This window comes from Nerophis ophidion, linkage group LG01 (genome assembly GCF_033978795.1).
Source record: "Nerophis ophidion isolate RoL-2023_Sa linkage group LG01, RoL_Noph_v1.0, whole genome shotgun sequence".
Taxonomy (NCBI): domain Eukaryota; kingdom Metazoa; phylum Chordata; class Actinopteri; order Syngnathiformes; family Syngnathidae; genus Nerophis; species Nerophis ophidion.
In genome coordinates this window covers 34,199,388-34,211,878 of record NC_084611.1, presented here as the reverse complement: position 1 = coordinate 34,211,878, position 12,491 = coordinate 34,199,388, and the positions used below count along the sequence as shown (strand labels likewise).

At 39.2% G+C, this 12,491-nt stretch overlaps 1 protein-coding gene across 7 annotated transcripts in view; it reads left to right on the top strand.

The window, feature by feature from the left end:
- Positions 1-12,491, top strand: part of ccser1 (coiled-coil serine-rich protein 1) — a 338,436-nt gene that overhangs the window by 134,029 nt on the left and 191,916 nt on the right. The window lies entirely within an intron of this gene.

Here is a 12,491-nt window from a genome sequence, read left to right as displayed (position 1 = left end):
GTGGCCCCCGAAACAAAATAATTGCTCAGGCTTGACGTAGATGAAGAATCCATGTTCTCCCCAGAAGCTTCCAGTGTAAATACAATCAAAGAAACTCCAGTCTTCAAAACAGTTTTCCCACCAGAAACTAATTCAAAGTGAAGTAATTTGTTCCAGTGTCAAACTGCCGCTGTCATACAATATTTCGAGTAACATTCTATTGTTCTTACCTGTCATACAAGTGTAAAAACAGATTAACCATTGTAAAATAAAGTCATCCTTCGAAGACACCTGCCAGATGATCAATAGAAATGGAACAGGCGGGTGTTTGCAAAGTGATGCGGTCTCCTCATCGTTGTTTGTAGGTATCTGGAATCAATAAGTGTTGTTTAGTGTATAATAAGTGGGTTCACATTAGCATTTGCTTGGCTAAATTGAATTGCGTACTATTGACGTGAGAGGAAGGTCCATTTCCTGCAAAATACATTTATGAAGTATCGATTCGGTTTGAGCGGAATACTCAATTTTCTGCGTGATGATGGTTTGATTTACCAAGTAATGTATGCATATTAGGGCTGGGTGATATGGCCTTTTATTAATATCTCGATATTTTGGGACCATGTTACGATACATGATATATATCACGATACTTTGCCTCAGCTTTGAATGAACACTTGATGCACTTGGAAGGATTGACAGATTGATGGCTCTTTCTCGATTGTGTGGATGGTGGTGCATGGCCGTTCTTAGTTGGTGGAGCGATTTGTCTGGTTAATTCCGATAACGAACGAGACTCTGACATGATCACAGCAGTATGATGATTCTATGTGTCTACATTAAAACATTCTTGTTCATACTGCATTATTATATGCTCATTTTAAACTTTCATGCAGAGAGGGAAATCACAACTAAGTCAATTGACCAAAACTGTATTTATTAAACAGTTGTTAAGCAGTGGCACAAACATTCATGTCATTTCCAAACAGAAAGTGCAAGATTGTCAGAGACATTTTAAATCAAGCTATAAGTGCACTATTGTGCATGATGTCACTAAGATGACGTATCAAGACAACACTAAATTAAAGTGCACTTTTTGTACAGAACGCCACTACAATAGTTTAAAAGAAATAAAGTGCACTTTTGTGCATGATGTCACACAAGATATTTCAATAACTGTCAAATAAAAATAAGCTACATAATAGGAAATTAAACAGTGTATATATGTCCTTCGTTCTGTGGTATGTTCCTTTGGACGTTCTGTTGTTGATTTTTTTTCATACGGTGTTGATCTGGAAATTGTTGCTTCGGCATTTTGTGGGTGTGGCACCGAACGTAGATGTTGACATGCAGTTTCAAGCACTCCTCATTCTCCATTGGGTTATTTTTAAAATTATGCTACACATCAGCAGTGCTGCTACTTTTTGTAGCAACGCTTTTGCCGCATAATTGTTCAACGTATTCCCGCTTGAAGCCAAACCACCGCCAGACGATGCACCCTGTCCAGTTTTCTTGGGAATGACTTATTCCTCCATTTGTTACCAAATTCGCACCTTCTCTTTCTCGTATTACCCCTCGCAATGCACCGTTAGCATCACAGCTAATGTTACCCATGTCGCTACCTCTCTGCTTGGGGATGGCGTGTGACGTTGCACGCGTGACGTATGTAAGAAGGTGGGCTTGTTTTAAGTCTCTGTGAGAAGGAGAGACAAGAAAGAGTGGGAAACATGTAGTGTAATGCCCTCAGCTAAAAGCAACTGCGTGAGAACATATACTCGAATATCACGATATAGTTGTTTTCTATATCGCACAGAGACAAACCCGTGATAAATTGAGTATATCGATATATCGCCCCGCCCTAATGCATATATACAGATACCTCTGCTAGCAAGTATATGCAATCACCAGGGTTTGTTTGTCTTTCTTTTAGTTAGTTAGTTAGTAATGGTAAATGGGTTGTACTTGTATAGCGCTTTTCTACCCCTTTTTAAGGAGCTCAAAGCGTTTTGACAGTATTTCCACATTCGCCTATTCACCCACACACATTCACACACTGACGGCGGGAGCTGCCATGCAAGGCGCTCACCAGGACCCAGCAGGAGCAAGGGTGAAGTGTCTTGTCCAAAGACACAACGGACGTGACTAGGGTGGTCGAAAGTGGTGATTGAACCAGCACTCTACCAACTTCGCCACACCTTCCCCAGTTAGCAACATAACTCAAAAGGTTATGGGTGGATTTTAATAAAACCTTCAGGAAATGTCCAAAAATGGGTAGGGAAGAAGAGATTATATTCACAGGGTGACCCAGGTAATTTCTACTGTGTTACCTTATGTTAATGTTACGAGACTGTAACTCTCTGTGTAGGTATTAGGGTTGTTAACGATAAACCGATGCGACCGGCTATTCAGTTGAAGAAGTGCCCAGTTCGGCTTCACCGGTTACAGCCCCCTCGATAAGGTTCAGTTGTGAGTCTTTAGATCAGGGGTCCCCAAACTACGGCCCGCGGGAAGTCCCAAGTTAAAAAAAATTTAATAATTACATTGTTTTAGTTTTAATTTGAATTTTCAAAAAATCTGTCCTTTCTAATCCATTTTACTCTCCTAGCCGCTCAGGCAAATCATATTGTCAAAAAATGCATTTTCGATTACGTGACATCATCAGTGGCAAGTGCGCGCTCTTTCAGTCAACTAGTGCGCGAGAAATATATATATATATATATATATATATATATATATATATATATATATATATATATATATATATATACATATATACACACACATATACAGCCCGGCCCCCGGCCAAATTGTTTTAACCCAATGCGGCCCCCGAGTCAAAAAGTTTGGGGACCCCTGCTTTAGATTAATCAGGTTTAAACACATAAACTGGTTATCGGGCCAAACTAGAAATCAGCTGATGGTCTTTGTCTTTAAAACACCCCGAGAGGCTGGGTTGTTCGTGAAAAGAGTCATGCGCTTGTTAGGTTACTTATATAACTGGAGAGGAGAATAGACGTAGATGCATGGTCCGTGTTTCGCGCGAGACTAGCAATCAGTAGACAGTTCTTCTTTAAAACAACACGAGAGTGCCTGCAAAAGAATAACCCACAAGATACGTAATGTCAACACCGCAGATTGTCTCCGTGCTGTGCCGTTTTTCAATTGTGTATCATCCCAAGGAATAGAGGCTCAGACAGATTCCCAGTTTGTCTTTGTTTATTTTACAAAAAGCAACGTTCTCGGACAAAGGGCTCAATCTCTGTGTATTGCTTTGTTTTTTTTGGCAACTTTCCTTTCCCCTTTTAACTCCACAACACACGCCACTTTTCATTCTCGTCCTGGAAACACAGCTCCCCAGTCAAAACCATTGACTAGAACCAGAAGGTGTCTGTGACGACACTGACTTCACTTGACTCGTGGAAAATAAATATATTTGACATTTGTTGGGCTTTTTACTTATTTTAACATAGGGGTATATTTGGGGATATATATCTTCTTTTAAAAAATTGAAAATTTAGGATGTCACTTTTTTATAATGTGCTTGTTTTATATTTGAAGATGAATGTGCCTATGGCTGTTCTCATTTATCATGTTATTGCTAATCCCTTAGAAGACGTTTGTCCTCTTGTCCAAATAGTTTTCATCAGTTCAGGCTCATAAACGTAGCTCCGATAGATCTAGTCTGGGCGCTAGGTGCCAATTATTGGTCCGGGAACATTATCAGCATACCTATGTAAGCGTCAATATATACCTTGATGTTGCAGAAAAAAGACCATATATTTTTTTAACCGATTTCCGAACTCTAAATAGTGAATTATATTTATATAGCGCTTTTCTCTAGTGACTCAAAGCACTTTACATAGTGAAACCCAATAGGTGAATTTTGGCGAATTAAACGCCTTTCTATTATTCGCTCTCAGAGCGATGACGTCACAACGTGACATCACCTAGGTAGTCAATCCGCCATTTTCTCAAACACATTACAAACATCGAGTCTAATCAGCTGTTATTTTCCGTTTTTTCGACTGTTTTCCGTACCTTGGAGACATCATGCCTCGTCGGTGTGTTGTGAGAGGGTGTAACAACACGATCAGGGACGGATTCAAGTTGAATTACGTGGAGTGTGCATCGATTAGCACGGCATGCTAATCGATGCTAACGTGCTATTTAGGCTAACTGTATGTACATTTGTAGCTATATTTGCATCCAGCCTTTCCCTCCACCCACATTTAATTCCAAACAAACACTTAGCAATCAACGGATTTAAGTTGCTCCAGTGTCACAAGATGCGAAAGTCCCGATCGTTTGGTCTGCACATTTTACCGGGGATGCTAGGGTAGACATGGCACAGAGATGTATGGATATCCTGCAGATGCATCTCCAACGATAAAATCAACGAAATCACAAATGTGAGTTTTGTTGATGTTATTGACTTATGTGCTAATCAGACATATTTGGTCACGGCATGACTGCTAGCTAATCGATGCTAACATGCAATTTAGGCTAGCTGTATGTACATTTGTAGCTATATTTGCATCCAGCCTTTCTTTCCACCCACATTTAATGCCAAACAAACACTTACCAATCGACGGATTTAAGTTGCTCCAGTGTCACTAGATGCGAATATCCTGATCGTTTTGTCTGCACATTTTACCGGCGATGCTAAGGCAGACATGGCACAGAGATGTATGGGTATCCTGCGACACTCAATCGAAGGCGATCGCCGAATAGCGTCAATACCTATTCGCTCAATAGCTTCAGTTTCTTCTTCAATTTCATTTTCACTATCTGCCTCCATACTCCAACCATCCGTTTCAATACATGCGTGATCTGTTGAATCGCTTAAGCCGCTGAAATCCGAGTCTGAATCCGAGCTACTGTCGCTATATCTTGCTGTGCTATCCGCAATGTTGGCATCACTAAATGACGTCACAGGAAAATGGACGATCGGTTTAAAGATAGGAAAATCAGGCACTTTAAAGCCTTTTTTCGGGATATTCCATGATGGGTAAAATTTAGAAAAAAACTTCAAAAAATAAAATAAGCCACTGGGTACTGATTTCTATTGGTTTTAACCTATCTGAAATTGTGATAATGTTCCCCTTTAAACCTACTCAGTGGCCTACTCAGTGGCCTACTCAGTGGCCTAGTGGTAATAGTGTCCGCCCTGAGATGGGTAGGTTGTGAGTTCATAGTCATACCAAAGACTATAAAAATGGGACCCATTACCTCCCTGCTTGGCACTCCGCGTCAAGAGTTGGGAATAGGGCTGGGCTATATGGCTTTTTTTTTTATATCTCGATATTTTTAGGCCATATCGCGATATACGATATATATTATGATATTTTGCCTTGGCCTTGAATGAAGACTTTATACATATAATCACGGCAGTATGATGATTCTATGTGTCTACATTAAAAAATTCTTCTTCACACTGGATTAATATATGCTACTTTCAAACTTTCATGCAGAGAGGGAAATCACAACAAAGTCAATTGACCAAAAGTGTATTTATTGAAGTTATTAAGCAATGGCACAAACATTCACGTCATTTCCAAAACAGAAAGTGCAAGATTGTCAGAGACATTTTAAGCGTCAAATAAAAATGAGCTGCATAATAAGGAATCAAATAGTATTCGTCCTTCACTATGTGGTAGGTTACTACGGACGTTATGAAATTCTCTTCATTCTCTAGCGAGTGACTTTTCAGGTGATGCTACATATTAGCACTAATGCTACTTTTTATAGCAACGCTTTTGTCCCACACTTGACAAATTACGGTTGTCTGTTCGACATATTCCCACTTGAAGCCGGACCACCGCCAGACGATGGACCCTCTGCTGTTTTTATTGGGAATTAAGTCCTCTTTCATTTGTTAACAGATCTGCACCTTTTTTCTCTCGTACTACCACTCGTACGGCCACGTTAGCATCACGGCTAACGTTACCCAGTCTGCTTCCTCTCTGCTGGGCGAGGTCGTATACGTATGTGACGTATGACGTGACAGTATGTGACGTGTGTAAATTTGTGCGCCTGCTTGTTTGTGAGGAGAGACAGGAAAGAGTGAGAAGAGCCTGTAGTGTAATGCCCGCAGCTAAAAGCAACTGCGTGAGAACGTATACTCGAATATTATGATATAGTCATTTTCTATATCGCACAGAGACAAACCCGCGATATATCGTGTATATCGATATATCGCCCAGCCCTAGTTGGAAGCAGGGGTTAAATCACCAAAAATGATTCCCGGGCGCGGCCACCGCTGCTGCTCACTGCTCCACTCACTCACCTCCCAGGGGGTGAGAAAGGGATAGGTCAAATGCAGAGGACACATTTCACCACACCTAGTGTGTGTGTGACAATCATTGGTTCTTTAACTTTAACTTTAATTTATCCTTTAACATGAGGGGAAATGTATGCACAGGAAGGAATCCCCATGTTTTTTTTTTTTTCTTTGGTGCACAAAATCAACAAATGTTAACCATAGAATCGAATCGTTCATACAGCCTATGGGACGGCGTGGCGCAGTGGACAGAGTGGCCGTGCGCAACCCGAGCGTCCCTGGTTCAATCCCCGCCTCGTACCAACCTCGTCACGTCCGTTGTGTCCTGAGCAAAACACTTCACCCTTGCTCCTGATGGGTGCTGGTTGGCGCCTTGCATGGCAGATCCCTCCATCAGTGTGTGAATGTGTGTGTGAATGGGTAAATGTGGAAGTAGTGTCAAAGAGCTTTGAGTACCTTGAAGGTAGAAAAGCGCTATACAAGTACAACCCATTTATTTATTTATTTGATCTTATTGAATCGTTCGTACACTAAATCCAATCGTATGAAGTCGTTCACACAGTAAATCGAATCGCATTGAATTTTTCTGTTTGATGAATAAATCATTTTTGAATAGCATCGTAACCCATGTATCAAGACGGCCATCAAATTGTCCCTCACAAAGAGATGTATAACCCTAGCGGTCTCGCCTCCTCCCCCCGAGACAAAGATAAATGTCAAACAAGAGGGTTTACTTCGTTTATTTAATTGGCAAAGAGTGAACCCTCTTGTGTGCTTGGAAATTGCAGTTGAAGAAAACAAACGTGCAAAAACATCCAAATTAAATTTATCCTTCGATTAAATACCTTCGCCACAAAGCTATGTTTTAACTGCTGTGTCTGTCTGTCTGTCAACATGCCACATAGCTCAAAAAGTTATGAGCGGATGTAAATGTCAAAGCATTTACATTTTATAAACATACATTTCAGAAATGGGATGAGGAACAAGGGCTTAAATTTTTGTGGTGATCCGAATCACCGTCTGGATCAAGGATTTATTTAAAAGATTCTCTAGTATTGGGAGATAGGGCCTGGCAGATATTTGCTCCCTCCAAGTGTTTTTATAGTTTATCTCTGTAATTAACCCGTCAGTGGGGTCCATTTCCTACTCTCTGATTAGCACCACTCTATTCCTCATTTTTAAAGAAAAAAAGCAACATTTATGAAGTCAATACTTTTGGTTCACTCAAAGCTGAAGTCTCAAGTTTTGCGTGATGTCATGCCCAAAGTTTTGAAATCCAGAGAAATCTATTTTTCTGTCTAAGTGACCTCCCAATGAGGTCCATTTCCTGTTACATGGTTACCATCACATGTTTTTTCATTGTAGTAAAAAAAAAAAAGAGGAAAAACATTTATGTCCATTCACTCTGTGGTGAAGTCTCAAGTTTAGAGTGGTGGCATGCACGGTAAAAAAATATTTATGCATGTAATTGACCCTCTAGTGAGGGCCATTTATCGTTAGATGATTATAAATAAGATTGTCTCCATAAGAATATTTTGCCTTTTCTTTGACTTTTTATAAAAGCCAAAGAAAAAGCAAAATACACTTATGGAGTCAATCTTCTTGATGCTCACTGAGCTGAAGGGTCACGTTTCTCTTGACGTCATGTAGTACTACCCGATATGGATACAAATATATATCCCGATATGGCTGATTTCATATATATATATATATATATATATATATATATGTATATATATATATATATATATATATATATATTATATATATATATATATATATATATATATATATATGTATATGTATATATACATATATATATGTATATATACATATATACATATATATACATACATATATATATATATATATAGTCATTGCGGCGGCAATGACTAAGAAGAACGCGGAGTTGGAATATAATTACAACACTTTATATGCATATTTATATACATATCCATATAATATTTACATATTTATATAATATGTAACTACAAGCTCCATTCACAGACAGAGTCCCATTGCTTTTATGAGCGGTCCAGCGAGTCAAAAGCGGAAAAAAATAAAATAAAATAAAAATTATATATATATATATATATATATATATATATATATATATATATATATATATATATATATATATATTCTATTTTTATTTTTATTTGTGGCGGTCGTAATTCTTTCGTGGCGGGCCGCCACAAATAAATGAATGTGTGGGAAACCCTGATATATGTATCTATATATGTGTGTATATATGTATTTGTTCAGTTGTGTTAAGGTGCGGATGTTTTCCCGAAATGTGTTTGTCATTCTTGTTTGGTGTGGGTTTACAGTGTGGCGCATATTTTTAACAGTGTTAAAGTTGTTTAAACGGCCACCCTCAGTGTGACCTGTATGGCTGTTGACCATATATGCGTTGCATATACTTGTGTGTGTGTATGAAAAGCGTAGATATTATGTGATTGGGCTGGCACGCAATGGCAATGCTCTTGAGGCACGCCATCAATATTGTTGTCTGGGTGGAAATCGGGAGAAATTCGGGAGAATGGTTGCCCCGGGAGATTTTCGGGAGGGGCACTGAAATTTGGGAGTCTCCAGGGAAAATCGGGAGGGTTGGTTAGTATAACTGGGAGACGCAACTGCTCTGTACTTCTCCCTATGTCCGTGTACCACTCCGTATGGTGGCGTTTTAAAAAGTCATAAATTTTACTTTTTGAAACCGATAACGATAATTTCCGATATTACATTTTAAATCATTTATAAATCAGATATTATTGGACATCTCTAGTTATAATGAGCATGTTTTGTAGTGCATAGCTTTTCGAAGTGGTGTTTGAAGCATTAGACTGTTAAAGCATGTTCTCCTGGGTTCCTTCCCCCTGGCATTGTATCGCATCCCCCTAGGTAGGCCCTCCCCACTATTTGAGAAGAACGGAGCTAATTGAAGACATTCTTACCAGTACGTGGTCTCCGCATTTCGGGGTCACTACTACTGCTACCATGACAGTACCTTTTTGTCAAAGGCCTTCGTAGCTCGGCGTAACTCGCTCGTAATTCCTCGTTACACAATATATAGAACATCCCATTTCTTCTCTAGACGAGCAAAGACAGGAAGAGCCTGCCATCCAAAATATTTAAAAATGAAATCTTGCTTTGATCTGAACGCTTCCTTTGTTTTTCTCCACCAAGTTAAGCCACACTGATGAAATAAAAAGACATCAAGCACCGAAAAATGCAGCGGAATGGACAAATGATTGATTGGGGCATATATTGAAAAAAGTGAGGATAACTAAAAGGGTGAGAAAAAGTCATAGAAGCAGAGATAAACTAACTCGTACACGCAGCAAAGTGTTGTTGGAAAGGTCAGCATGAGTTTCCAACCACCATGGTTGCCATTTAAGTGTGCGTCACCAGTATATTATCAAAACTCACTCTTAATGACCCATGAATGCTCTTTGTGCTTAATGTAACACCATCCACATCACTCAGTTGGCGTTCCGTGGTATAAAGCAAGCAGAGAATTTGGAACACAAATGAGCTGGACTAAAAAAGAAACCCCCAGCAATGACCAATTAGTTTCACGCAGTTTCACAGAACAATCATATGTGCTGCCTGCCCTCTTTACTGACCCACATGGCGTCTCGGTGGCTGGAATTTAGGCTGCGACACAGCTTGAAGACTGACGTGCAAACCACTCACATAGAGGAAAGTACGGATGTAGTGTTTTGATTGGACTTTTATCGCACAGTACAGTACATATTCCGTACAATTGAACACTAAATGGTAACACCAGAATACGTTATTCAAGTTGTTTGAGTTGGGGACCACGTTAATCACTTCATGGTAGAAATATATAATATCAGCAAAATACAGTCATCACACAAGTTAATCATCGGAGTATATATATTAGGTCTGGGCGATATGGCCTTTTTTTAATATGTCCACATTTTTAGGCCATATCGCGATATACGATATATATTACGATATTTTGTCTTGGCCTTGAATGAACACTTGATGCATATAATCACAGCAGTATGATGATTATATATGTGTACATGAGAACATTCTTGTTCATACTGCATTAATATATGCTCATTTTCAACTTTCATGCAGAGAGGGAAATCACAAGTACCGTATTTTTCGGACTATAAGTGAATGTGTTGGCCCTGCGATGAGGTAGCGACTTGTCCAGGGTGTACGCCGCCTGCTGCCCGATTGTAGCAGAGATAGGCACCAGCGCCCCCCACGACCCCAAAGGGAACAAGCGGCAGAAAAGGGATGGATATAAGTCACAGTTTTTTTCATAGTTTGGCCAGGGGTGCGACTTATACTTAGCAGTGACTAATGTGTGAAATTATTAACACATAGCCGTAAAATATCAAATAATATTATTTACCTCATTCACATAAGAGACTAGACGTATAAGATTTCATTAGCGATTAGGAGTGACATATTGTTTGGTAAACTTATATCCTTTTTTATATGTTTGTCAGGCTGTCCCTGACAGTTTGACTACGTTTTAGTTTTTTGCTCTGCATTTGCCTTTGTTTCCTCTGTGTGTGTATTGTTTCCTGTCAGCGCTCTTATTTTGTTGGTTTCCTGTCTTTCTCCCTGAGAACTGTGTCCCCTCAGCTGCGGCTGATTGGCACCTGGCCACACCTGGTGTCAATCAGCCCAGTCCTCCAGTCTGTGCTGAATTATTGTCTCTTCTGTATGTTCGCTCCTGTCGTGTCGTGTCATGTCGTGTCAATGCAGCACTGCGGTAATCTATATTTGGTAGCGGTTTGTAGCTTACTGTCTTTTGTTCCCTGCTTCCAAGTTTGTTTGTCCATAGCCAAGTTTGTTATCCGCCTCGTGCGCGCTTTTTGTCGTACCCTTTGTTTGGTTTTGTTTTAGTGTGTAAATTAAAACCATGTTTTCTTACTCAATGCCTGCCTCCTTCTCTGCATCTTGGGGTTCGTCACCAACTAACTCTGACAATGTTATAGTTATTTGAATGACTCTTACCATAATATGTTACGTCAACATACCAGGCACGTTCTCCGTTGGTTATTTATGCGTCATATAACGTACACTTATTCAGCCTGTTGTTCACTATTCTTTATTTATTTTAAATTGCCTTTCAAATGTCTATTCTTGGTGTTAGGTTTTATCAAATACATTTCCTCAAAAAATGCGACTTATACTCCAGTGCGACTTAAATATGTTTTTTTCCTTCTTTATTATGCATTTTTGGCAGGTGCGACTTATACTCCTGAGCGATTTGTACTCCGAAAAATACGGTAAGTCAATTGACCAAAACGTTTTTTATTAAACAGTTTTTAAGCAGTGGCACAAACGTTCATGTCATTTCCAAAGCAGAAAGTACAAATTCAGTTTGAAAAAGTTTGTTTACGCTTTATTATTCACCTTTAATATGCCTGCTTCGTTCTCTTTCATCTCATTCGTATTTCGTTCGGGAGTCCGAAAGAAGCTGGCATTCCACATTTCCTTAACTATTTTCTTTAATAAGTCTCGTTCTCTTTTCTCCAATTTAAAACCTTTAAAATGTTACGTTCTCTTAATTTGTTAAGCAAATAAGCAGTCTCCTTTTCTTTCCAGTTGTTGCTTATTTTTTTATTGAATGATATTTGCTTCCGATACGCGATACGAAGAGTCCCCCGGCAGTCGAGGGGTCTCGTTTTATATCGCATAGTCCAAGTGTGTTAGTCTGACTTTATCAAAAACTGAACACAATTGGATTCAGGTGTTTCGATGGGCTGTCAAATGCCTATTTAGAGCTAAACTATTTGAGAAATCGGACTAATTTGGTGCGTGGGCACTTGCTGCGTGTTAAAGAATGAATAGTTAGATTTTATTTCAGTTTGATTTTACCATATTTTCTTGGCTATAGGGTGGGAAAAATATGGTTCAAGCTGTACCCACCAAATTTTAGAAGAAACATTTTTTTGGACATATATTAGCTGCACTGGACCATAAGCAACATACGAAATATATTGTAAGTATTTATTTACATACCTTAATTGTTTCCAAACTGTGCTTGTAAAACAGCTGTAAAACGGCTGATCGAACAAATCAAAAGTCATCTTCATGGACCCACGAACTGCAGAAATTATTTCACCAATCAGCTAAACCAAATTTGGGCAAATTAAGGCCCGGGGGTCACATGCGGCCCGTTAAGCTTTTTAATCTGGCCCGCCGGAAATTCCCAAATAATTTTTTTAACAGATTTTTAAGA